Source organism: Salmo salar, chromosome 05, assembly GCF_965601325.2.
Source record: "Salmo salar chromosome 05, fSalSal1, whole genome shotgun sequence".
In the NCBI taxonomy this organism is placed as follows: domain Eukaryota; kingdom Metazoa; phylum Chordata; class Actinopteri; order Salmoniformes; family Salmonidae; genus Salmo; species Salmo salar.
This window is the reverse complement of record NC_138295.1, coordinates 82,610,510-82,638,340: the sequence shown is the minus strand read 5'-3', so window position 1 is coordinate 82,638,340 and position 27,831 is coordinate 82,610,510.

Genomic DNA, 27,831 nt, shown 5'->3' with positions numbered 1-27,831 from the left:
CTGGACAACTAGGTTTCCTCAGAGAAGAGCTGACAGTGGATGTGTCTCACCTGGACAACTAGGTTTCCTCAGAGAGGAGCTGTCAGTGGCTGTGTCTCACCTGGACAACTAGGTTTCCTCAGAGAAGAGCTGACAGTGGATGTGTCTCACCTGGACAACTAGGTTTTCTTCAGAGAGGAGATGTCAGTGGATGTGTCTCACCTGGACAACTAGGTTTCCTCAGAGAGGAGCTGTCAGTGGATGTGTCACACCTGGACAACTAGGTTTCCTTCAGAGAGGAGCTGTCAGTGGATGTGTCTCACCTGGACAACTAGGTTTCCTCAGAGAAGAGCTGTCAGTGGATGTGTCACACCTGGACAACTAGGTTTCTTCAGAGAGGAGATGTCAGTGGATGTGTCCCTAATTGCACCCTATCGCCTATGGTGTTCTACTTTTTACTAGATCTGGTCAAAAGTAGTGCACTAAATAGGGAGTAGGGTACCATTTGGGACTTGGGCGGTGTCTACCACAGCCTCATCACAGGCTCAGTGAGATATAATGGAGAGAAAAAGCGTGAAACTGGAAAAATACAACACCGAGGTGGATTCTGACAACCCCACCCACTCACTCCAAACCAAACCCCTCAACGCCAGTCATACAACAATGCATCTCCAGTTTGTTTATTGACTTGCATTTATTACACTCTCCCTCGTTGAATAAACATTTATTACACTCTCCCTCGTTGAATAAACATTTATTACACTCTCCCTCATTGAATTAACATATATTACACTCTCCCTTATTGAATAAACATGTATTATACTCTCTCTCATTGAATAAACATTTATTAGACTCTCCCTCATTGAATAAATATTTATTACACTCTCCTTCATTGAATAAACATGTATTACACTCTCCCTCATTGAATAAACATGTATTATACTCTCCCTCACTGAATAAATATTTATTACACTCTCCTTCATTGAATACACATTTAGAATACACATTTATTACACTCTCCCTCATTGAATAAACATGTATTATACTCACCCTCATTGAATAAACATGTATTACACTCTCCCTCATTGAATAAATCTTTTTTACACTCTCCCTCATTGGATAAACATTTATTACGCTCTCCCTCATTGAATACACATTTATTACACTCTCCCTCATTGAATAAACATTTTGGAGGGTTTGAACTATTTAAACCTCAGCAGCCATGTTGTAAAAATAGATAGAAACACTTACAGCAGATGGACTTGAGCGGCTTGGCTTTGAAGGGCTGATGCACAATGAGAGGAGTGCTAAGTTCACTAAGAGGAATTCTTTTACAGGTTTCCAGATAAACAACTTGGCCAAATCCGTCTTTTGTATCCAAACAGAACAGAGGCAGTGTAGCTACGTCTCCCCCTCGGCAGTGCTCTGTCAGGCAAGAGTAGAGAGTGTTGTAGAAGGAGGCACGGGGGAGCAGAGCTCCCATCATCGACGGGCGAGGCGAGGCGGAGGTCATCCACTGCCCTGCAGCTAGCTCATTTCCATGCATTTTGGGGTGGAACCTGAACACAGCCCTGTTCCACTTCTCTAACAGCAGGATATCATTTACATAACTGATGAAATATGATATTAACACAAGCTGGCGCTCACTCTACTTTCTGGGTTGAAATACACAGTCATCTAGAGACTTGGGTCCATGTTGTATAAGCCCAGTTAAAGAACCTTGGTCTTCTGGAATAACATTACTTTTTGACTTTTTTAATATAATTGAGGTCTCACAGGATCTTTGAATTAATTTGTTTTGGAACTCTCAGCAGATAAGACACTTATTCAAACGTATAACACTATCTTAATCAGATTGAGATCCAAATATATCCAATTATTTGGTCATTCAATTTGGTCACACACACACATACTGTACATGGAATACCCTGCCAAGCAAAATCAACAACAATACTAAAACAACTAGCAGCATATGCTCCCTTCCAAAGGACCTGTGTTTGTGTGGCTATTTTTAAAAACCTCTCTCTCTCTCTCTCCATCCCTAGTTTGTTTGTGCCTGGCACAGAGTGCCGGTGCGGTGTCTCTCTCCTCCTAGGCCCCGGCCTGGCATATGCTCTGTGAACGGTTGGCCCGTTGCCACATGCAACAGCGCTGCCCTACGCTCCAGCACAGCTCCCAGCCACCTGTGCTCTCTCCCCAGAGCGGAGCGGCAGACCAGGGTTGCCGGCAGCAGCCACACTGGACCCACCGCACCTGTGACTGCTGGGAACCAAGTCCCTAAAGTCAAGATAGCCTACTCACAGTACTAGTCTCACACCACAACAACCCTGATTAAAATTCCTGAACCATTCCTGGAGTAAATCAACATTGAGTTCCTTACCACGTATGAGAGAGAATTCAGATGTGTCAGATGTGTTATTATTTGGCCCCAAACACAGGGGGGAAGTGTGTGTGTGTGTGTGTGTGTGTGTGTGTGTGTGTGTGTGTGTGTGTGTGTGTGTGTGTGTGTGTGTGTGTGTGTGTGTGTGTGTAGAAGGTCAGGGAGCAGCAGGCAGAACATGGAAACAGGCAGTGAATACATGTACAGTTTATGGGCTGTGAAATGTGAACAGCGTTTCAATGATTATAGCCAGGCTACACCAGACATTCCATCGTGAAAAACTACTCCCCAGAATAGCAATGATGCTCTAAAGTCTACCCACAGTAAATGTTAGATCCCCTTTACTGAAAGTGGTGTTTATGTACCAGGAAACATTGTTTTATCTCCATTATCTCCGCAACCTTTAAAGGATAAGATAATATAATTCAAATGAAAACGTCTGTTGCATTGACCCACGTAAATGTAATTGTTTTTTATTTATTTATTTTAGCCGCTCCGGATGTGCTCGCTCTCAGTATTGTCATTCAGTATTGTCATTCACTAAGTGTCAATACAATCAGATTAAAGGGCTTAACACTGACAGAATGGCACACATCTCACTCTAGCGCTACCAATCACAAACAGATATGAGTCATCCTGGTCAAACGTCAGTTACGTTTCCAAAGCCACCCTAGTCCCTCTATAGTGCCCTACTCTGGTCAACAGTAGTGCACTATAAATGGAATGGGGTACCATTTGGGACGCGCTCATTGTTGATACAATGTCCTTAAGAGCATAGTGTCTGTCCTTCAGTGGACCAATTAGAGCAACATGCCAACCTCAATCAGCTACTGCCTCAGGTTAGATGTCTATCAGGAACATGACCTTTCTCACCACTGCTATCAGCGAATGACAGCCCTGACCAGCTTGGCTCACTGTCCATAGAAATCTGAGTCAAAATGGCACCCAATTCCCTTTACAGGGCAATACTTTAGTCAAAAGTAATCCACTATTATTGGAATCTGGTGTCATGTGGGACGCACCCTAAATCTTCCATAGACTTTCCCCGTTATTGTTGTTGGTCCTGACAGAGTATTGACATGTGTATTGGTATGGACAGTGTATTGGTATAGACAGTGTATTGGTATGGACAGTGTATTGGTATGGGCAGTGTATTGGTGTGCACAGTGTATTGGTGTGGACAGTGTATTGGTGTGGACAGTGTATTGGTATAGACAGTGTATTGGTATAGACATTGTATTGGTATGGACAGTGTATTGGTATGGACAGTGTATTGGTATAGACAGTGTATTGGTATGGACATTGTATTGGTGTGGACAGTGTATTGGTGTGGACAGTGTATTTGTATGGACAGTGTATTGGTATAGACAACATATGGTGGTGAATAGGCCTAAACAGTGTCGAGTAAGACTTTCTTCCTATTTATCCAATTTGTTCACTGTATATCGACCTCCTGAATCGTCAAGGAACGTACCCTGATTTTATATATTTGTTTAATTTATCCAGAGAAGGGAGGCAGAGAATAAAATCTTATTTATGACGCATTGGCATCTGATGGTGGAGCTCATATCTGCCCTATGGTTTATCCACATTATTACCTCAGTGCGGTGCTGAGCAGGGCAGATCTGATAGACCCACTGTGTCGGTGCCTTATCAGGCCTGCACATCTTGAACAGGGAGGCGTGAGCTTCAGGTTTGCGTGCAAACGGAGGAGTCAAACAAAAGTGAAGGGGAAGAGGAGCACTGATTGTTATCCTGGCTGTAGCAGCCATAAGGGCTGCCTCGCTGCCTCACTGCCTCCCTGCCTCCCTGCCTCACTGCTTCCCTGCCTTCCCGCCTCACTGTGTCCCTGAATCACAATATGAGTCTGTCTCAAACGTCACCCTACTGCCTACAGTTGAAGTCGGAAGTTTACATACACCTTAGCCAAATACAATTAAACTCAGTTTTTCACAATTCCTGACATTTAATCCTAGTAAAAATTCCCTGTCTTAGGTCAGTTAGGATCAGCACTTTATTTTAAGAATGTGAAATGTCAGAATAATAGTAGAGAGAATGATTTATTTCAGCTTTTATTTCTTTCATCACATTCCCAGTGGGTCTGAAGTTTACATACACTTTATCTTGGGTCAAACGTTTTGGGTAGCCTTCCACAAGCTTCCCACAATAAGTTGGGTGAATTTTGGCCTATTCCTCCTGACATAGCTGGTGAACTGAGTCAGGTTTGTAGGCCTCTTTGCTCGCACATGCTTTTTCAGTTCTGCCCACAAATGTTTTATAGGATTGAGGTCAGGGCTTTCTGATGGCCACTCCAATACCTTGACTTGTTGTCTTAAGCCATTTTGCCACAGCTTTGGAAGTATGCTTGGGGTCATTGTCTATTTGGAAGACCCATTTGCGACCAAGCTTTAACTTCCTGACTGATGTCTTGAGACGTTGCTTCAATAAATCCACATAATTTTCCTTCCTCATGAAGCCATCTATTTTGTGAAGTGCACTAGTTCCTCCTGCAGCAAAGCACCCCCACAACATGATGCTGCCACCCCCGTGCTTCACGGTTGGGATGGTGTTCTTCGGCTTGCAAGCCTCCCCCTTTTTCCTCCAAACATAATGATGTTCATTATGACCAAACAGTTCTATATTTGTTTCATCAGACCAGAGCACATTTCTCCAAAAAGTACGATCTTTGTCCACATGTGCAGTTGTAAACCGTAGTCTGGCTTTTTTATGGAGGTTTGGAGCAGTGGCTTCTTCCTTGCGAGCGAACTTTCAGGTTATTTCTATATAGGACTTGTTTTACTGTGGATATAGATACTTTTGTACCTGTTTCCTCCAGCATCTTCACAAGGTCCTTTGCTGTTGTTCTGGGATTGATTTGAACTTTTTGCACCAAAGTACGTTCATCTCTAGGAGACAGAACACGTCTCCTTCCTAAGCGGTATGACGGCTGCGTGGTCCCATGGTGTTTATACTTGCGTACTATTGTTTGTACAGATGAACATGGTACCTTCAGGCGTTTGGAAATTGCTCCCAAGGATGAACCAGACTTGTGGTCTACAATTTCTTGGCTGATTTCTTTTGATTTTCCCATTTTCCCACTGAGTTTGAAGGTAGGCCTTGAAATACATCCACAGGTACACCTCCAATTGACTCAAATTATGTCAATTAGCCTATCAGAAGCTTCTAAAGTCAATTTAGTGTATGTTAACTTCTGACCCACTGGAATAGTGATACAGTGAATTATAAGTGAAATAATCTGTCTGTAAACAATTGTTTGAAAAATTACTTGTGTCATGCACAAGGTAGATGTCCTAAATTACTTGCCAAAACTATAGTTTGTTAACAAGAAATTTGTGGGGTGGTTGAAAACGAGACTCCAACCTAAGTGTATGTAAACTTCCGACTTCAACTGTATATAGTGCACTACTGTTGACCAGGGTCCATAGGACCAGTGCCCATATAACCAGGGCCAGGGCACATAGGACCAGGACCCATAGGACCAGGGCCCATAGGACCAGGACCCATAAGATCAGGGCCCATAGGACCAGGACCCATAGGACCAGGGCCAGGGCACATAGGACCAGGACCCATACTATCAGTGCCCATAGGACCAGGACCCATGGTACCAGGACCAATCGTACCAGGGCCCATAGGACCAGGACCCATAGAACCAGGACCCATAGAACCAGGACCAGGGCCCATAGGACCAGGACCCATAGTATCAGGGCCCATAGGACCAGGCCCCATAGGACCAGGGCACATAGGACCCATATGATCAGGACCCATAGAACCAGGGCCCATAGGACTCTGGTCAAAAGTAGTGCACTATACAGCACATTCGGAAAGTATTCAGACTCCTTCCCTTTTTCCATGTTGTTACGTTACAGCCTTATTCTCAAATTATTATTTTTTTATCCCTCCTCAATCTACACACAATACCCCATAATGACAAAGCGAAAACAGGTTTTAAGACATTTTTGCAAATCTATTCAAAATAAAAAACAGAAATACTTTATTTAGATAAGTTTTCAGACCCTTTGCTATAAGACTCAAAATTGAGATCAGATGCATCCTGTTTCCATTGATCATCCTTGAGATGTTTCTACAACTTGATTGAACTCTTTGGCCTGATGCCAGGCGTCACGTCTGGAGGAAACCTGCCACTATCCCTACGGTGAAGCGTGCTGTGGGGATAGTTTTCAGCGGCAGGGACTGCGAGACCAGTCATGATTGAGGGGAAGATGAACGGAGCAAAGTACAGAGAGATCCTTGATGAAAGCCTCCAGAACGCTCAGGACCTCAGACTGGTGCGAAGGTTCACCTTCCAACAGAACAACGACCCTACGCACACAGCCAAGACAACGCAGGAGTGACTTCAGAACAAGTCTCTCAATGTCCTTGAGTGGCCCAGCCAGAGCCCGGACTTGAACCCAATCGAACATCTCTGGAGAGACCGAAAAATAGCTGTGCAGTGACGCTCCCCATCCAACCTGACAGAGCTTGAGAGGATCTACCGTGAAGAATCGGAGAAACTCCCCAAATACAGATGTGCCAAGCTTGTAGTGTCATACCCAAGAAGACTCGAGGCTGTAATCACTGTCAAAGGTGCTTCAACAAAGTACTGAGTAAAGGGTCTGAATACTTATGTAAATGTGATATTTCACTTGTTGTTTTTTTATACATCAGCAAACATTTCTAAAACCATATTTTTGCTTTGTCATTATCGGGTATTGAGTCTGGATTGATGAGGGGGAAAAAACAATTTAATGCATTTTAGAATAAGGCTATAATGTAACCAAATGTGGAAAAAGTCAAGGGTTCTGAAAACTTTCAGAATGCACTGTATAGGGAATAGGGTGCCTTTGGGCCGAAACCTGGTCTGTTGAGGATGAGAGGTGAATATCAGAGATATTCTCTCAGTTCTGGACAAAATGGTGATTTGTGATCCCCATTGCTGTCATAGGGTATGATTGACTAGGATATAGATTTAAACTATATTTCTCCAAACTTGAGTGGAAAATGTGTTTATTTTGTAACTCTAAAAGTGATCCTGATAATCCCTTCAGAGATCATGTCTCCCTGAGCATTCAAGATGCGTTCATCATATTTGAGTTTTGCTCAAGGTAAAGCAACATCAAAACAAAATGAACAGACACTCCTCAGGGGTTCCATTTTCTATCCAAGAGGTCCTTCATCTGAGGGCCATGGTTTAGGCTGGCATGGTATGGCACACACCTGACCCTGCGCTGCCCCTGTCCCCTGACCACGCCACCCAGGCTGACAATATGCTACGCTCCAGTGCCTCCGTCTCTACCCAGGTGCCTCTGCAACATGCCCACCTCCCCCCAACCTGACCTGACCTATCCAAACATTGCCAAACCTGGGATATAGGGGGCCCCACGATCAGATGGTTGATGGTTCCCCAGGTTCTGTTTTGGAGATTGATGGAAACCTTCCAGGTGACGTGCTGGGGAGTGGGGAAAGGCAGCAGGCTGAGGTACTGTAGGTTAGGTTGATGTCAGAGGGAAGCTATTAGCTAGACGTATGGGGCTCATCGTGACCCATCTGTTAGGATTAGAGGTCTGCTGTTCCCTGGGTGTCTATACTGTACTGAAGGTCTCTGTCTGTCTGCTGCTACCTGGGTGTCTATACTGTACTGAAGGTCACTGTCTGTCTGCTGCTACCTGGGTGTCTATACTGTACTGTAGGTCACTGTCTGTCTGCTGCTACCTGGGTGTCTATACTGTACTGAAGGTCACTGTCTGTCTGCTGCTACCTGGGTGTCTATACTGTACTGAAGGTCACTGTCTGTCTGCTGCTACCTGGGTGTCTATACTGTACTGAAGGTCACTGTGTCTGCTTCTACCTGGGTGTCTATACTGTACTGAAGGTCTCTGTCTGTCTGCTGCTACCTGGGTGTCTATACTGTACTGAAGGTCACTGTCTGTCTGCTGCTACCTGGGTATCTATACTGTACTGTAGGTCTCTGTCTGTCTGCTTCTACCTGGGTGTCTATACTGTACTGAAGGTCACTGTCTGTCTGCTGCTACCTGGGTGTCTATACTGTACTGAAGGTCACTGTCTGTCTGCTGCTACCTGGGTATCTATACTGTACTGTAGGTCTCTGTCTGTCTGCTGCTACCTGGGTGTCTATACTGTACTGTAGTTCTCTGTCTGTCTGCTGCTACCTGGGTGTCTATACTGTACTGTAGGTCTCTGTCTGCTGCTACCTGGCTATCTATACTGTACTGTAGGTCTCTGTCTGTCTGCTGCTACCTGGCTCTCTATACTGTACTGAAGGTAACTGTCTGTCTGCTGCTACCTAAGTTTCCACTGTCTCTCTCTTTTAGCTTGTGCATTATTTAAATTGAGCTTCAATGGATGGTGCAAAGGAACAAATGGAATAGTCCCAAAACTGTGAACCCCGCCCACCTGGCTGGCACATCAGGCAGCCTCAATCAAATGCTCAAAGTATTTGAAAGAAAATACATGCTATTTGAACCCAGGTCTGGTGTGGAGGACTCCATCAGAGCACAAGACAGGTTTGTTTATATATGAGCTGAGTAGCTAGGCTCAGGTCAACAGATGGCCTCTTTAGGTTAGTTCTGTCTGCTGTTACTGAGGCCTTGTCGGACATAGTCTACGCTGGGAAGTCCCTTGACTGTATCATACACAGTACTGGCATTTCATTTGGTTTTGAGATCAAATGATGGGTGAATGAATTTGGTCTCAAATGTGATGTTTCATTTAAAACTGTATGAAATGAAAAGTTTAATCTTCTTAAAATGTTAGATAGCCATACAGATATAAATCCTTGATACAGATGAACTGCCTATTATACAGTATTCTAGATTATAATGTGACTGTCACATCCTGACCAGTAAAGAGGTTATTTTGTTATTATAGTATGGTCAGAGCGTGGCAGGGTGGTGTTTGTTTTGTGTGTTTTGGGATTTTGGGTTTGATCTATGTTATCTATTTCTATGTTTTCCTTTCTAGTTCTTCTATTTCTACGTTGTGTATGTTTGGGTTGATCTCTAATTGGAGGCAGCTGATCCTCGTTGCCTCTGATTAGAGATCATATTTAAGTAGGGGTTTTTCTTCATGGGTTTTGTGAGTAGTTGTTTCCTTGTATAGTCAGTGCACCTTACGGGACTGGTTTACGTGTTTGTGTTTAAGTGTGGTTCTTTAATAAATACGAAGATGAGCACTTTGTCCGCTGCATTTTGGTCCGATGATTCTTCCTCCTCAGACAACGAAGATTGTGACAGTGACTAAATGTTGTTATAATAAACTGGAATTATATCTCTCCTTGTTTACAGATTTCTTGTTTACTTGAGTGATGGTTTCCCATGATTTTCTTTAAGCATGGCCTTAATTTCCACTCCTGGTTTATATGCTGGCAGTCTGAAGTGTTATGTTTTGAATTTGGGATCCAGGAGGATAAATCAAGCGTGAGCAGTCAGTGTGCACACTGTCAAATCTCTCCCTGTTACTAATACAATCTACCTCTCCTACACGACAGCATTGCCATCTGTGAAAGACAGAGACAGAGGGAAACTAATTATTGGTAATTGAATCTATTGCAAATATGTATTGGAAATGGTCGTTCACTTTCCTTTGTCTGACAATGATGTCTGAATCCAGTATCTTGCAGTGGCGTGGCTCATGTTTTTTTCCATGGGATCAGGAGGAGGAAGAGGAGATACTATCCTAGCATTCTAGCAGGCCAGGCAGTGTGTCAATAGGCTCCCCTACAGGTCATGTTAAACCCACGGTTGGAGCCTTGCCTTGCCTTGCCGTCACCAGGGGTCTGGCCTTCCAAAGAAGCCTGGGCTGGGGCTTGGTGCTGCGCCAGGACTGCATGGGGCTGGGGCAGAAGCTGTGGGGCTGTAGCTGGGGCTAAGGCTGGGAGCTGTAGTTGGGGCTGGGGAGCTGGGACTGGGAACCTGGGGCTGGGGAGCTGGGGCTGGGGAGCTGTAGCTAGGGCTAGGGAGCTGTAGCTGGGGAGCTGTAGCTGGGACCTGTAGCTGGGGCTGGGGAGCTGTAGCGGGGGACCTGTAGCTGGGGCTGGGGAGCTGTAGCTGGGGCTAAGGCTGGGGACCTGTAGCTGGGGCTAGGGAGCTGTAGCTGGGGCTGGGGAGCTGTAGCTGGGGACCTGTAGCTGGGGCTGGGGAGCTGGGGCTGGGGCTAAGGCTGGGGAACTGTAGCTGGGGCTAGGGAGCTGTAGCTGGGGCTGGGGACCTGTAGCTGGGGACCTGTAGCTGGGGCTAGGGAGCTGTAGCTGGGGCTGGGGAGCTGTAGCTGGGGACCTGTAGCTGGGGCTGGGGAGCTGTAGCTGGGGCTGGGGCTAAGGCTGGGGACCTGTAGCTGGGGCTGGGGACCTGTAGCTGGGGCTGGGGAGCTGTACGTAGCTGGGGCTGGGGAGCTGGAGCTGGGGCTGGATTTCCAGTAAATGGTGAGGAGCTGTGGTAGACGGTGGCTAACCAGTTTGTAGTAATTACAGGGCTTCTTTTAGACTGCCGGGCCCGGCCTGGCTTTGGCCTGGATTCGGGGAAATCACATCCCAGATGGTACTCTCTTAAAACTAAAATCAAGAAAATCCACCATAAAAGTTGGATGGGTCAACTACTGCTGCTGAAAGGACAGAATCTTCTCCTCTACTTTCCTTTAATTCAAGTAATTTACACTAACACTGTGATCTGTGAAAAACACATTTGTTGACATTGTGATGTCAATGGAGACACCTTTGCTATTCCTACAATATGAACCTCACTAACTAATTACAGAAGAAAATATACAATACATTTGAGAGTTTTGTTTTGCTTGTCTTCAGGGTCTGGTTGCTATGCACGTTGCTATCAAATGACCGGTCACATCCTTATCATATTAGCCACTACTTTCATTAGAGATATTCAGTATACACTGTAGATAAAGAAGCTATTGCCTTAGGTCACGCGTACCATGTCACAAACATCAGAGTGCTGTACAGCTGTAGGATCTTAATTTGATCACTCTTTTGTTGCTGAGAATGTTCCTGCACCACAGAAAATGCAGATGAGCTTTATGATTTACATAAATTCACTGAAAACCCACACTAACTCACGGTTATAATAACAGTATTGCACTTTCTATATTAACAGTATTGCACCTACTTATGTCCAGCTAATAGCCTTAGCACCGATCAAGCAACATTATGGACTAATCGTTAAAATGTTCTGTTGCTGCAGAATTATTTTGTCAAAAAATATAGGACATAGGTCAAATGATGATCCTACATCTGTACATAAAAGAACATCATCTGTGTTAGATTAATGAGTATTTTATGTATGCACTTCCAAAGTAGTCCAAGAGTAATTTTGGAAAGGAAGATGAAACACTAACAAGGAAGGAGAAGAGCACAAATATTTAAGGATGAAACTGTTTTTTTAAACTCTGTTTAATGTTTCCACATGAGAGTTCTGCCTACAGTCACCTAACCACTGGAGTTTCCCCGATGTTTGAACAAAGCGGTTAAAAAACTGGCAGCAGGCAGGCTGTGAGCTAGCTAGCTTGCTTTCCACACAGCAGCACAGCCCTAGCTGAATATGCACTAGGGCGCTAGCTAGCTGCATTCTGCTGAGTACTTCTAAGGAGATTAGAGCGTGGAACTGTCTGCAGCCCTGCAGATTGTCAGCACACAGGGAGAGAGAGGATACACGATGCACCAAATGAATTCTCAACAACTGCAGTACAAACAAATCTGTGGCCAATTAGGCTCTGTGAACAGACAGTGCACCGCTAGACCAGACCATTGTCTTAACAGCACTCAAGGAGAAAATTAACACAGGCCAGTAAGGTTATAGATTGAAAGGCCGGGATTCAGTCCAAGGCATGCTATAGGGCAGAGCACAATATAGCTAGCTGACGATGCGCCTTTAAAAACATTTTCCCCAACATTCTCAGATCGCATTCATAGTTAATGCTGCGCATTCCGACTCAAGCGTGAATTACCTTTAAAACTCTATTATAGTGTTCTGTTAATGTGTGCTGTGATAAGCAGTGGAGGAAAGTACTTAACCATAAAAAATTTTACATTTTTTTGTATACAATCTACATTAACAATCTAAATGGACCAAAAAAACACAATATAAAAAACTGTCAATGGCAATGTGAGAAAATTATGGTAACTAGTCTGGCCCTAATTCAGGTTAATTGTTGTTTTTTTCAGACCCCCCTCCACACACACACAGGCTGTGCTGGCTCACAGAATGAGTGGGTCATCGTCATTTCAGTCAAGGCTCTCTATGGCAGGTTCAGCAACTGAGGGAGCTGACTTAAATGAGTAAGCAGCTGATGTGCCAAAAAGCTGCAAAACATTATCAGGGAGCTGGTGCTCATAGCAAGCCTCACCAGACAGCTTCAGTCCATATCGAATGTACAGGATGGAGTTAAGGGTCTGCAAGGACATCCGATTTCTAAGTTTGCTTTTTACCACACTCATCTGGCTGAATACTCTCTCGACTTCAGCATTCGAGTGTGGCAAGGACAACACAGACACAGCAGCCATGGAGACACTGCTTGGAGACACTGAAAACCAGTTATACGTCTCTCGTACCAAGTACTCCACACTACGGGGGGTGGTGTCATTGGAAGCATGACTTACAGCAAGCTGCAGAGAGTGGCACACACAGAGAATAAGAACCAGATATTTGAAGCCATACTCCTCCTTCAGCACTTTATGGACGCCATTGTTAATCCCTGTCATAACAGAGGCATTGTCAGTCCCTATCCCCAGGAGTTTCTCTTTTTTAAAACAACACTTCTCGAGGAAAGCCACAACAGCACGGGCTATAGATTTGGCATCTCCTCCCTCCAACTCAACAAGCCCCAGAAATGTTGATACAGTTGTCTGCTTGGTGTCACTAAAGTACCTTATCACAACCCCCAGGTACTTAGAAACACTTACATCCGTGGACTCATCGACGAGGAGGCTGAAACGTTGGTCACCCACATCTGCGACCAACTTTTTAAGAAAGTATGGTGCTAAAACACCATTAATCATTTCTGTGCACTTTGTCCTGTGCATTTTGAAGTGGGTAGCAGCAGTGGAGTCTGAGAAAGCAGCTCTACATGCTTCTCCAATGTGATCACATGCCAGCATGGAACAGTGTTCAGCGATAGCTAATGCCATGGTGGCCTCAGCCTTTTTTGCAGAGTACATTTTTTTTAACCATAAATGGCAGCTTGTTTTGGGTGGAACTGTAATAAGGCTTTGCCTTTTGAGTATGTTTTTGAGTTGTCATGTGTTTTTTTACATCACTAAGTTTGGCGTAGAAATCAGCCTTACAACATAGGCAGTATGCACGTGTATCATCTCCAATAAACGGCTTCAACCAGCCTTTGAATTCAGGGTTTGATTCCCACTCCTTTCTGTATTTTTGAGTGTACAGTTTAGACTGAGACATGATGAGCTAGCCAGCTAGATGTTTAGCTTATGTCACAGAGAGGCACACACACAGTGGACAAGGTGAGTAAGTGACTGAGGCTGTGTGAGTCAAATGCAGTGATTTATTTTTGTGCAGTGATTTATTTTTGACAAAGAACATTTTACATTTACATCCCACACTTAATGTAAGCCAGGGCGGGATCAGCCAGCGGCGGCTTCCCGCATGCGTGATTCATTTGCAGTCTGGACGTGGAGGGGTGAACATTTCCTGCTCTGACTGCAGCTGGGAGGGACTGCTGCGCGAGGACTGGGCCGCCTGTGAGTGCTTTGGGACGGGGAGGGGCCCAAGGCAGCACCCGCTGCTCATTGAGAAGAGTAAGAACGATATGTGTTTTCACATCTTTCAGTCTCCAAAAGTTTCCAATAACACCAGACAAAGTTGCTAGATTTGTCGCTAGTCGATTTTTTGAATATGTGTCGCTAAAGGGGTCTGAATACTCGCTAAATATAGCGACAAAGTCGCTAAGTTGGCAACACTGCCTCCACTACCACCACTACTAACACAACCACTACCAAAACCTACACTAATGACAACACCACTACCACCACCACTACCATCACCACCACCTCCACTACTACCACCAACACTACCACCACCATCACCACCTCCACTACCACCACCACCACTAACACCACCACCACTACCCCCACTACCACCACTACCACCACCACTACTACCACCACTACTACCACCACTACCACTACCACTACCATCATTACCATCATCACCACCACTTCCACCTCTCACTGCCACCACCACCACTACCACCATCACCACCACAACTACCACCACCACCACATCCACCACAACTACCACCACTACTACCACTACCACTACCACCACTACTACCACCACCACCACTACCACCCCCACTACTACCACCACTACCACCACCACCACTACCACCACCACCACTACTACCACCACCTCCACCACCACTACCATCACCTGCACACTCGGGGGGGAGGGGGGGTTAGATTGTGAGGTGGCAGGTAGCCTAGTGGTTAGAGCGTTGGACTAGTAACCAAAAGGTTGCAAGATCAAATCCCTGAGCTGACAAGGTACAAATCTGTTGTTCTGCCCCTGAACAAGGCAGTTAACCCACTGTTCCTAGGCTGTCATTGAAAATAAGAATTTGTTCTTAACTGACTTTCCTAGTTAAATAAAGAAAAAATTGTCCACTCTGCTCTCTCACTTTCTCCCAGCATCAATATTTTCCCTGGAAAACTTTTCAGAATGCTCCAGAGTAAGCGTTCCATGTCTCTGGGCAGCTAGTCAATTAAAAGGGTCCTATCTCCAGCGCCCTGATTTATCAGCTTGAAAGAAACAGTGTGTAAATTAAAATCTACACCAAACTAATGAGTCTCTTCCTCTGTTCATAAGAGCTGCAGAGGAGGGACAGGAGGGCTGGAGGAGTCAACAGTAACCCAATTCTGTTTGTTTCAACCTAACGGTGCATTGCAAATCTGTTTAATGCATATTTATATTGACCTCCTCTCCACATTCCAATGGTCACTTGTGCGCATGCATGCACACACATACTCACACACACACACACACACACACACACACACACACACACACACACACACACACACACACACACACACACACACACACACACACACACACACACACACACACACACACAACCAACAAATACATATTGGCAGAGATACTTTCAGATTCCTACTTGTGAACTCTGAGGTACAAACGACAGGATATAGCTCATTCAATCCATATTTGTGAATAAATCCCAATGTGTTTCCCATTGGTAGTGCAGTGTGAAAACCCTGTAGCTCTTGGGGTGGAGTAAAACTCTCTGGTCTACAGGCATATATGGTTGAAAGCTTGGCACAGACCTGTAGGATAAAGACTGCACAGTCAAGTGAGGACTAAAAACATTCTGATTATTTGCATAAAATCATCAAGGGAAACAATTCTGATAAAAAAAAGAACAAGGTCTCCCAATGCATGCTAACATCTTTCCATTCTGGGTATTGACAAGCTGAACACAAATACTGTGTGATATATTTACACCTTGTTCATTTTATCTAATGTATCTAGTGTAGTATATTGTAGTATAATGTGGCATGGTGTAGTATAGTGCAGGGCAGTGTAGTATAGTGGAGTGTAGTATAGTGTAGTACAGTGTAGTATACTGTAGTATGGTGTAGTATAGTGTGGTATAGTATAGTGTAATGCGGTACAGCGTAGTATAGTATAGTGTAGTATAGTGTGGTATAATGTTGCATAGTGTAGTATGGTGTAGTATAGTGTAGCACATTATAGCACAGCTTAGTACAGTGTAGTATAGAAAGTGTAGTAGTATAGTGCAGTGTAGCATAGTATAGTATAGTGTAGTATAGTGTAGCGTAGTAAAGTGCAGTGCAGTGCGGTATAGTGTTGTATAGTATAGTGTAGTATATTATAGTATAGTGTAGTATAGTGTGGTATAGTATAGTGTAGTATGGTATAGTGTAGTATTGTGTCATATGGTATAGTGTAGTATAACGTAGTAGTGTATAGCGGTATAGTGTGGCATAGTGTAGTATAGTGTAGTGTGGCATAGTATAGTGCAGTATAATGTAGTATAGTGTAGTGTAATGTAGCATAGTCCAGTATAGTGTAGTATAGCGTAGTTTAGTGTATTATAGTATAGTATATAGTATAGTGTAGTATAGCATGGTGTAGTACAATGTAGCACAGTGTAGTATAATGTGGCATAGTGTAGTATGGTGTAGTATCGTGTAGTATAGCATAGCATGGTTTAGTATAGTGTAGTATAATGTAGTATAGTGTAATATAATGTAGTATAGTATAATGTAGTTTGGTATCGTGTAGTATAGTATAGTGCATTTTAGTATAGTGCTGTATAGTGTAGTATATGATAGTATAGTGTAGATGATCAGCTCTGTGTTTCAGTAGGTCCATAGGACATATAGAGATGTGGGACATTCATTTGATCATGTTTGTACAAACTTGTAGTGTATTTGAGGTTTAAAACGGCTTCTATAGTTTTGATTTCCACTCTAAAATATCAGTCTTGACTTGACTTGAAAAATGTATAAAAATTTATAAAAATGTATAAAAATGTATAATCCACATAATAATTCCTAAAATTAATTTGAGCCGACTGGCTCAAATTAAGATCCCACATCTGTAACACATTCACATAATGAAACTGTATTTTGATTTACCAATATACCGTATGATCAAAGATCACTGCACATCCCAATTAAATAGATATGTCTCTGTGGTCCCATGTCATTTCTGGGTGAGTCGTTTCATTAGACTAATCAGATGAGTAGCACCATAGAGGTGTCCTCCTGCCTACCAGTACATCATTCATCAATAAACCCTGGTCATGTTATCTGCATCCAAAATGGCACCCTATTCCCTTTAAAGTGTAGTACTTTTGACCAGGGCCCATAGGGAAAACAGTGCCATTTGGGACACTGCTGTTTGGGGATGCACTCTGAGCTCTCCTCTGAGCTCCGTGTTGATAAAACACGCAATTTGGCGCCATCCATCACATACGCTGCACCTGGTTTAACAACCCAACCACAGAGGTAAAAAAATTGTGGAATCTGTCTCTGACACGCATGACTTTGCTAATTCAGGCAATACATCTATAAGGTAGTATTTTCTGCTGTTCTTTTGTTTGATAAATACACTATGACATGCCTATACGGTGCTATAAATATGCTTATAAGACAATATAACACTTAATAATAGTAAGTCGAGTTAAGTAAAGTGTTGAATAAACTCATTTAGGCAAAATAAGTTGAAACAAAACTACATGGAAAAGTAGAATGTGAACTCAGTTCCTTCTCTCTCTCTCACTAGAGATATATATATATATATATCGAGAGAGAGAGAGAGAGAGAGAGAGAGAGAGAGAGAGAGATATGCCATCCTACCAAATCTCCTGGATGTTGTTTCTCCCCCAAATCAAATCCAGTCAAAATGTATTTATATAACACTTTTCAGACATGAATTCAACTCGATGCGCAATACTAAACAATGAAAATAAAAACAGAAATATTTACTACACAAACATAAGAGGATATAAAAGAATAACAATAAAACTGAAACACAAAAAAAGCACTCTAAAGAAAAGCAAAGCTAAAAAGGTGTGTTTTAAGATCCCTTTAAAATATGTCCACAGTTTCGGCCCCTCTCAGGTTCTCTGGCAGGCTCTTCCAGAGGCTGGGGGCATAATAACTAAAGGCTGTCTCTCCATACCTCTTGGTCCTAGGCTTTGGGATAGTTTAAAGGCCAGTGCCAGAGGACCTGAGGGACCTACTGGGTGCATAACTTAAAAGCATGTCTGAGATGTATTGGGGTGCACAATCGTGGATTGATTTAAAAACCAATTGAAGAATCTTAAAATTGATTATAAAACTCACAGGCAGCCAGTGCAGAGATCTTAAAACCGGTGTAATGTGAGCCCTCTGTCTGGTCTTGGTCAGTACACATGCTGCAGCATTCTGTATGTTTTGCAGTTGACCAATGGCTTTCTTGGTAGACCAGACAGGAGAGCATTACAGTAGTCAATTCTGATTGTAATAAAAGCATGGATAAATTTCTCTCTGCTTCAGCCTGAGATAGAAACGGCTGTACCTTGGCAATGTTCCTCAGGTGGTAAAAAGTTATTTTGGTAATATTCTGTGACGATCGTCGTAAGGAGTAGACCAAGGTGCAGCCTGTTGAGTGCTCATGATAAATATTTATTTAAACTCAGAACGAAACGAACGTCACGTTCTGCAGGCTTTACAGAGCTGTGAAAAAACAAGATCCCACAACACCAGGTGGAAGAAAAAAAAATACTTAAGTATGATCTCCAATTAGAGACAACAAGGACCAGCTGCCTCTAATTGGAGATCATCCCAAACAAAACCAACAAAGAAATACAAAACTAGAACATGAACATAGAAATACAAAACATAGAGGAAAAAAACCCTGTCACGCCCTGACCTACTCTACCATAGAAAATAACATCTTACTATGATCAGGACGTGACACATTCCTAATGTGTGAATCTAAATTTTGTTCAAAATAATAATTTACACCTAGGTTTTTTTTACCCTGTGTTTTATCTTTATTGCCCGTGAATTCAAATGTTCGGCTAGATTCTCTCTCTGTGCTTTGGCTCCAATAATAAGTGCCTAGGTTTTGATTTAGCTGGAGGAAGTTGTGAGCCATCCAAGTATTTAAATCACTAATACAGTCTAATCATTTATCTGTGTAGCTAAAATCTTCTGGTGACATGTAAAGTTGTGTATTGTCTGCTTAGAAGTAAAAATCAATGCCATGCTTTCTGATAACACTGCCAAGGGGTAATATATACTGCTCAAAAAAATAAAGGGAACACTTAAACAACACATCCTAGATCTGAATGAAAGAAATAATCTTATTAAATACTTTTTTCTTTACATAGTTGAATGTGCTGACAATAAAATCACACAAAAATAATCAATGGAAATCCAATTTATCAACCCATGGAGGTCTGGATTTGGAATCACACTCAAAATTAAAGTGGAAAACCACACTACAGGCTGATCCAACTTTGATGTAATGTCCTTAAAACAAGTCAAAATGAGGCTCAGTAGTGTGTGTGGCCTCCACGTGCCTGTATGACCTCCCTACAACGCCTGGGCATGCTCCTGATGATGTGGCGGATGGTCTCCTGAGGGATCTCCTCCCAGACCTGGACTAAAGCATCCGCCAACTCCTGGACAGTCTGTGGTGCAACGTGGCGTTGGTGGATGGAGCGAGACATGATGTCCCAGATGTGCTCAATTGGATTCAGGTCTGGGGAATGGGCGGGCCAGTCCATAGCATCAATGCCTTCCTCTTGCAGGAACTGCTGACACACTCCAGCCACATGAGGTCTAGCATTGTCTTGCATTAGGAGGAACCCAGGGCCAACCGCACCAGCATATGGTCTCACAAGGGGTCGGAGGATCTCATCTCGGTACCTAATGGCAGTCAGGCTACCTCTGGCGAGCACATGGAGGGCTGTGCGGCCCCCCAAAGAAATGCCACCCCACACCATGAAGGTTTGCTGTGTCTGACCCACCGCCAAACCGGTCATGCTGGAGGATGTTGCAGGCAGCAGAACGTTCTCTACGGCGTCTCCAGACTCTGTCACGTCTGTCATGTGCTCAGTGTGAACCTGCTTTCATCTGTGAAGAGCACAGGGCGCCAGTGGCGAATTTGCCAATCTTGGTGTTCTCTGGCAAATGCCAAACGTTCTGCACGGTGTTGGGCTGTAAGCACAACCCCCACCTGTGGACATCGGGCCCTCATACCACCCTCATGGAGTCTGTTTCTGACCGTTTGAGCAGACACATGCACATTTGTGGCCTGCTGGAGGTCATTTTGCAGGGCTCTGGCAGTGCTTCTCCTGCTCCTCCTTGCACAAAGGCGGAGGTAGCGGTCCTGCTGCTGGGTTGTTGCCCTCCTACGGCCTCCTCCACGTCTCCTGATGTACTGGCCTGTCTCCTGGTAGCGCCTCCATGCTCTGGACACTACGCTGACAGACACAGCAAACCTTCTTGCCACAGCTCGCATTGATGTGCCATCCTGGATGAGCTGCACTACCTGAGCCACTTGTGTGGGGTGTAGACTCCGTCTCATGCTACCACTAGAGTGAAAGCACCGCCAGCATTCAAAAGTGACCAAAACATCAGCCAGGAAGCATAGGAACTGAGAAGTGGTCTGTGGTTCCCACCTGCAGAACCACTCCTTTATTGGGGGTGTCTTGCTAATTGCCTATAATTTCCACCTGTTGTCTATTCCATTTGCACAACAGCATGTGAAATGTATTGTCAATCAGTGTTGCTTCCTAAGTGGACAGTTTGATTTCACAGAAGTGTGATTGACTTGGAGTTACATTGTGTTGTTTAAGTGTTCCCTTTATTTTTTTGAGCAGTGTATATATAAACTGAACGGTAACGGACCCAAAGTCGAACCTTGTGGAAAGCCACACGTGATATCTATTTTCTCTGAGCTACTGTATATTCAACAAAAAACTCTCAATCGGTTAAATAGGTCCTAAACCAATTCATAACTCGACTGGAGAAGCCAACCCACCTCTACTGTCTGTCCAGAAGGACATCATGGTCAACAGTGTCGAATGCAGCACTTAAATCTAAGAGAACAAGGACAGAGAGCTGTTTGGCGTCTAGGAGAGGTGGCACCCTGTTCACAGTGCCCTATGGGACGAGAACAGTAAGAACAGTGGCATCTGGGAGAGGTGGGGCTCACAGTTCCCTGTTCACAGTGCCCTATGGGAAGAGAACAGTAAGAACAGTGGCATCTGGGAGGGGTGGGGCTCACAGTTCCCTGTTCACAGTGCCCTATGGGACGAGAACAGTAAGAACAGTGGCATCCGGGAGAGGTGGGGCTCACAGTTCCCTGTTCACAGTGCCCTATGGGACGAGAACAGTAAGAACAGTGGCATCTGGGAGAGGTGGGGCTCACAGTTCCCTGTTCACAGTGCCCTATGGGACGAGAACAGTAAGAACAGTGCAATCCAGGAGAGGGTGGGGCTCACAGTTCCCTGTTCACAGTGCCCTATGGGACGAGAACAGAGAGAACAGTGGCATCTGGGAGAGGTGGGGCTCACAGTTCCCTGTTCACAGTGCCCGATGGGATGAGAACAGTAAGAACAGTGGTGGAGACATTCTCTATGGGGGTGAGAATAGAGTTCGCTCTGCCCTGGCTATCTAACATACAGTCATTGAAAACCTAATTTGTCACCAAAATCCTTATTTTTTAAGAATACATTACTATTATTATTTTGGTGTTTGAGTTTGAGATTAATTGAACGTGCGAAATCCGATTTTTTTTTAAACAAAAATGTTGGTGGCAATTTCATAACACACATCCTTCAATAGCCCAATTTAAATGGTTGCCATTACAAGAAAAGATCATGCCAGGAAAGAGTAAAGCAATCCTATAAGTTGAAACAACGTGCAGTGCCACCTCTACTAGGGGTTACAATACTGACACCTCTCCTAGGGGTTACAACACTGACACCTCTCCTAGGGGTTACAACACTGACACCTCTCCTAGGAGTTATAATACTGACACCTCTCCTAGGGGTTACAACACTGACACCTCTCCTAGGGGTTACAATACTGACACCTCTCCTAGGGGTTACAATACTGACACCTCTCCTAGGGGTTACAATACTGACACCTCTCCTAGGGGTTACAATACTGACACCTCTCCTAGGGGTTACAATACTGACACCTCTCCTAGGGGTTACAACACTGACACCTCTCCTAGGGGTTACAACACTGACACCTCTCCTAGGGGTTACAACACTGACACCTCTCCTAGGGGTTATAATACTGACACCTCTCCTAGGGGTTACAATACTGACACCTCTCCTAGGGGTTACAATACTGACACCTCTCCTAGGGGTTACAACACTGACACCTCTCCTAGGGGTTATAATACTGACACCTCTCCTAGGGGTTACAACACTGACACCTCTCCTAGGGGTTACAACAGTGCCACCTCTCCTAGGAGTTATAATACTGACACCTCTCCTAGGGGTTATAACACTGACACCTCTCCTAGGGGTTACAATACTGACACCTCTCCTAGGGGTTATAATACTGACACCTCTCCTAGGGGTTACAATACTGACACCTCTCCTAGGGGTTACAATACTGACACCTCTCCTAGGGGTTACAATACTGACACCTCTCCTAGGGGTTATAATACTGACACCTCTCCTAGGGGTTATAATACTGACACCTCTCCTAGGGGTTACAATACTGACACCTCTCCTAGGGGTTACAATACTGACACCTCTACTAGGGGTTACAACACTGACACCTCTCCTAGGGGTTACAATACTGACACCTCTCCTAGGGCTTATAATGCTGACACCTCTCCTAGGGGTTACAATACTGACACCTCTACTAGGGGTTACAACACTGACACCTCTCCTAGGGGTTACAATACTGACCCCTCTCCTAGGGGTTACAATACTGACACCTCTCCTAGGGGTTATAATACTGACACCTCTCCTAGGGGTTACAACACTGACACCTCTCCTAGGGGTTACAACACTGACACCTCTCCTAGGGGTTACAACACTGACACCTCTACTAGGGGTTACAACACTGACACCTCTACTAGGGGTTACAATACTGACACCTCTCCTAGGGGTTACAATACTGACACCTCTCCTAGGGGTTATAATACTGACACCTCTCCTAGGGGTTACAACAGTGCCACCTCTCCTAGGGGTTATAATACTGACACCTCTCCTAGGGGTTATAATACTGACACCTCTCCTAGGGGTTACAACACTGACACCTCTCCTAGGGATTACAACACTGACACCTCTCCTAGGGGCTACAACACTGACACCTCTCCTAGGGGTTACAACACTGACACCTCTCCTAGGGGTTACAACACTGTCACCTCTCCTAGGTGTTACAACAGTGCCACCTCTCCTAAGGGTTACAACACTGACACCTCTACTAGGGGTTACAACACTGACAACTCTACTAGGGGTTACAATACTGACACCTCTCCTAGGAGTTATAATACTGACACCTCTCCTAGGGGTTACAACACTGACACCTCTCCTAGGGGTTACAACAGTGCCACCTCTGCTAGGAGTTATAATACTGACACCTCTCCTAGGGGTTACATTACTGACACCTCTACTAGGGGTTACAATACTGACACCTCTACTAGGGGTTACAACACTGACACCTCTCATAGGGGTTACAATACTGACACCTCTCCTAGGGGTTACAACACTGACACCTCTCCTAGGGGTTATAATACTGACACCTCTCCTAGGGGTTATAATACTGACACCTCTCCTAGGGGTTACAACACTGCCACCTCTCCTAGGGGTTACAACACTGACACCTCTCAGTACAACACTGCCACCTCTCCTAGGGGTTATAATACTGACACCTCTCCTAGGGGTTACAACACTGACACCTCTCCTAGGGGTTACAACACTGACACCTCTCCTAGGGGTTACAATACTGACACCTCTCCTAGGGGTTACAATACTGACACCTCTCCTAGGGGTTACAACACTGACACCTCTCCTAGGGGTTACAATACTGACACCTCTCCTAGGGGTTACAATACTGACACCTCTCCTAGGGGTTACAATACTGACACCTCTCCTAGGGGTTATAATACTGACACCTCTCCTAGGGGTTATAATACTGACACCTCTCCTAGGGGTTACAATACTGACACCTCTCCTAGGGGTTACAATACTGACACCTCTCCTAGGGGTTACAACACTGACACCTCTCCTAGGGGTTACAACACTGACACCTCTCCTAGGGGTTACAATACTGACACCTCTCCTAGGGGTTATAATACTGACACCTCTCCTAGGGGTTACAACACTGACACCTCTCCTAGGGGTTACAACACTGACACCTCTCCTAGGGGTTACAACACTGACACCTCTCCTAGGGGTTACAACACTGACACCTCTCCTAGGGGTTACAATACTGACACCTCTCCTAGGGGTTACAATACTGACACCTCTCCTAGGGGTTATAATACTGACACCTCTCCTAGGGGTTACAACACTGACACCTCTCCTAGGGGTTACAATACTGACACCTCTCCTAGGGGTTACAATACTGACACCTCTCCTAGGGGTTATAATACTGACACCTCTCCTAGGGGTTACAACACTGACACCTCTCCTAGGGGTTACAACACTGACACCTCTCATACAACACTGCCACCTCTCCTAGGGGTTATAATACTGACACCTCTCCTAGGGGTTACAACACTGACACCTCTCCTAGGGGTTACAACACTGACACCTCTCCTAGGGGTTACAATACTGACACCTCTCCTAGGGGTTACAACACTGACACCTCTCCTAGGGGTTACAACACTGACACCTCTCCTAGGGGTTACAATACTGACACCTCTCCTAGGGGTTACAATACTGACACCTCTCCTAGGGGTTACAATACTGACACCTCTCCTAGGGGTTACAATACTGACACCTCTCCTAGGGGTTATAATACTGACACCTCTCCTAGGGGTTACAACAGTGCCACCTCTCCTAGGGGTTATAATACTGACACCTCTCCTAGGGGTTATAATACTGACACCTCTCCTAGGGGTTACAACACTGACACCTCTCCTAGGGATTACAACACTGACACCTCTCCTAGGGGCTACAACACTGACACCTCTCCTAGGGGTTACAACACTGACACCTCTCCTAGGGGTTACAACACTGTCACCTCTCCTAGGTGTTACAACAGTGCCACCTCTCCTAAGGGTTACAACACTGACACCTCTACTAGGGGTTACAACACTGACAACTCTACTAGGGGTTACAATACTGACACCTCTCCTAGGAGTTATAATACTGACACCTCTCCTAGGGGTTACAACACTGACACCTCTCCTAGGGGTTACAACAGTGCCACCTCTGCTAGGAGTTATAATACTGACACCTCTCCTAGGGGTTACATTACTGACACCTCTACTAGGGGTTACAATACTGACACCTCTACTAGGGGTTACAACACTGACACCTCTCATAGGGGTTACAATACTGACACCTCTCCTAGGGGTTACAACACTGACACCTCTCCTAGGGGTTATAATACTGACACCTCTCCTAGGGGTTATAATACTGACACCTCTCCTAGGGGGTTATAATACTGCCACCTCTCATAGGGGTTATAATACTGACACCTCTCCTAGGGGTTATAATACTGACACCTCTCCTAGGGGTTATAATACTGACACCTCTCCTAGGGGGTTATAATACTGACACCTCTCCTAGGGGTTACAACACTGCCACCTCTCCTAGGGGTTACAACACTGAAACCTCTCATACAACACTGCCACCTCTCATAGGGGTTATAATACTGACACCTCTCCTAGGGGTTACAACACTGACACCTCTCCTAGGGGTTACAACATTGACACCTCTCCTAGGGGTTACAATACTGACACCTCTCCTAGGGGTTACAATACTGACACCTCTCCTAGGGGTTACAACACTGACACCTCTCCTAGGGGTTACAATACTGACATCTCTCCTAGGGGTTACAATACTGATACCTCTCCTAGGGGTTACAATACTGACACCTCTCCTAGGGATTACAATACTGACACCTCTCCTAGGGGTTACAACACTGACACCTCTCCTATGGGTTATAATACTGACACCTCTCCTAGGGGTTACAATACTGACACCTCTACCAGGGGTTACAACACTGACACCTCTCCTAGGGGTTACAACACGGACACCTCTCCTAGGGGTTACAACATTGACACCTCTCCTAGGGGTTAATATACTGACACCTCTCCTAGGGGTTATAATGCTGACACCTCTCCTAGGGGTTACAATACTGACACCTCTACTAGGGGTTACAACACTGACACCTCTCCTAGGGGTTACAATACTGACACCTCTCCTAGGGGTTACAATACTGACACCTCTCCTAGGTGTTACAACAGTGCCACCTCTCCTAAGGGTTACAACACTGACACCTCTCCTATGGGTTATAATACTGACACCTCTCCTAGGGGTTACAATACTGACACCTCTACCAGGGGTTACAACACTGACACCTCTCCTAGGGGTTACAACACTGACACCTCTCCTAGGGGTTACAACATTGACACCTCTCCTAGGGGTTACAATACTGACACCTCTCCTAGGGGTTATAATGCTGACACCTCTCCTAGGGGTTACAATACTGACACCTCTACTAGGGGTTACAACACTGACACCTCTCCTAGGGGTTACAATACTGACACCTCTCCTAGGGGTTACAATACTGACACCTCTCCTAGGGGTTACAATACTGACACCTCTTCTAGGGGTTACAACAGTGCCACCTCTCCTAGGAGTTATAATACTGACACCTCTCCTAGGGGTTACAACACTGTCACCTCTCCTAGGTGTTACAACAGTGCCACCTCTCCTAAGGTTTACAACACTGACACCTCTACTAGGGGTTACAACACTGACACCTCTACTAGGGGTTACAATACTGACACCTCTCCTAGGAGTTATAATACTGACACCTCTCCTAGGGGTTACAACACTGACACCTCTTCTAGGGGTTACAATACTGACACCTCTCCTAGGGGTTACAATACTGACACCTCTCCTAGGGGTTATAATACTGACACCTCTCCTAGGGGTTACAACAGTGCCACCTCTCCTAGGGGTTATAATACTGACACCTCTCCTAGGGGTTATAATACTGACACCTCTCCTAGGGGTTATAATACTGACACCTCTCCTAGGGGTTACAACACTGACACCTCTCCTAGGGGTTACAATACTGACACCTCTCCTAGGGGTTACAACACTGACACCTCTCCTAGGGGTTACAACACTGACACCTCTCCTAGGGGTTACAATACTGACACCTCTCCTAGGGCTTATAATGCTGGCACCTCTCCAAGGGGTTACAATACTGACACCTCTCCTAGGGGTTACAATACTGACACCTCTGCTAGGGGTTACAATACTGACACCTCTCCTAGGGGTTATAATACTGACACCTCTCCTAGGGGTTACAACACTGACACCTCTCCTAGGGGTTACAACAGTGCCACCTCTCCTAGGAGTTATAATACTGACACCTCTCCTAGGGGTTATAACACTGACACCTCTCCTAGGGGTTACAATACTGACACCTCTCCTAGGGGTTATAATACTGACACCTCTCCTAGGGGTTACAATACTGACACCTCTCCTAGGGGTTACAATACTGACACCTCTCCTAGGGGTTACAATACTGACACCTCTCCTAGGGGTTATAATACTGACACCTCTCCTAGGGGTTATAATACTGACACCTCTCCTAGGGGTTACAATACTGACACCTCTCCTAGGGGTTACAATACTGACACCTCTACTAGGGGTTACAACACTGACACCTCTCCTAGGGGTTACAATACTGACACCTCTCCTAGGGC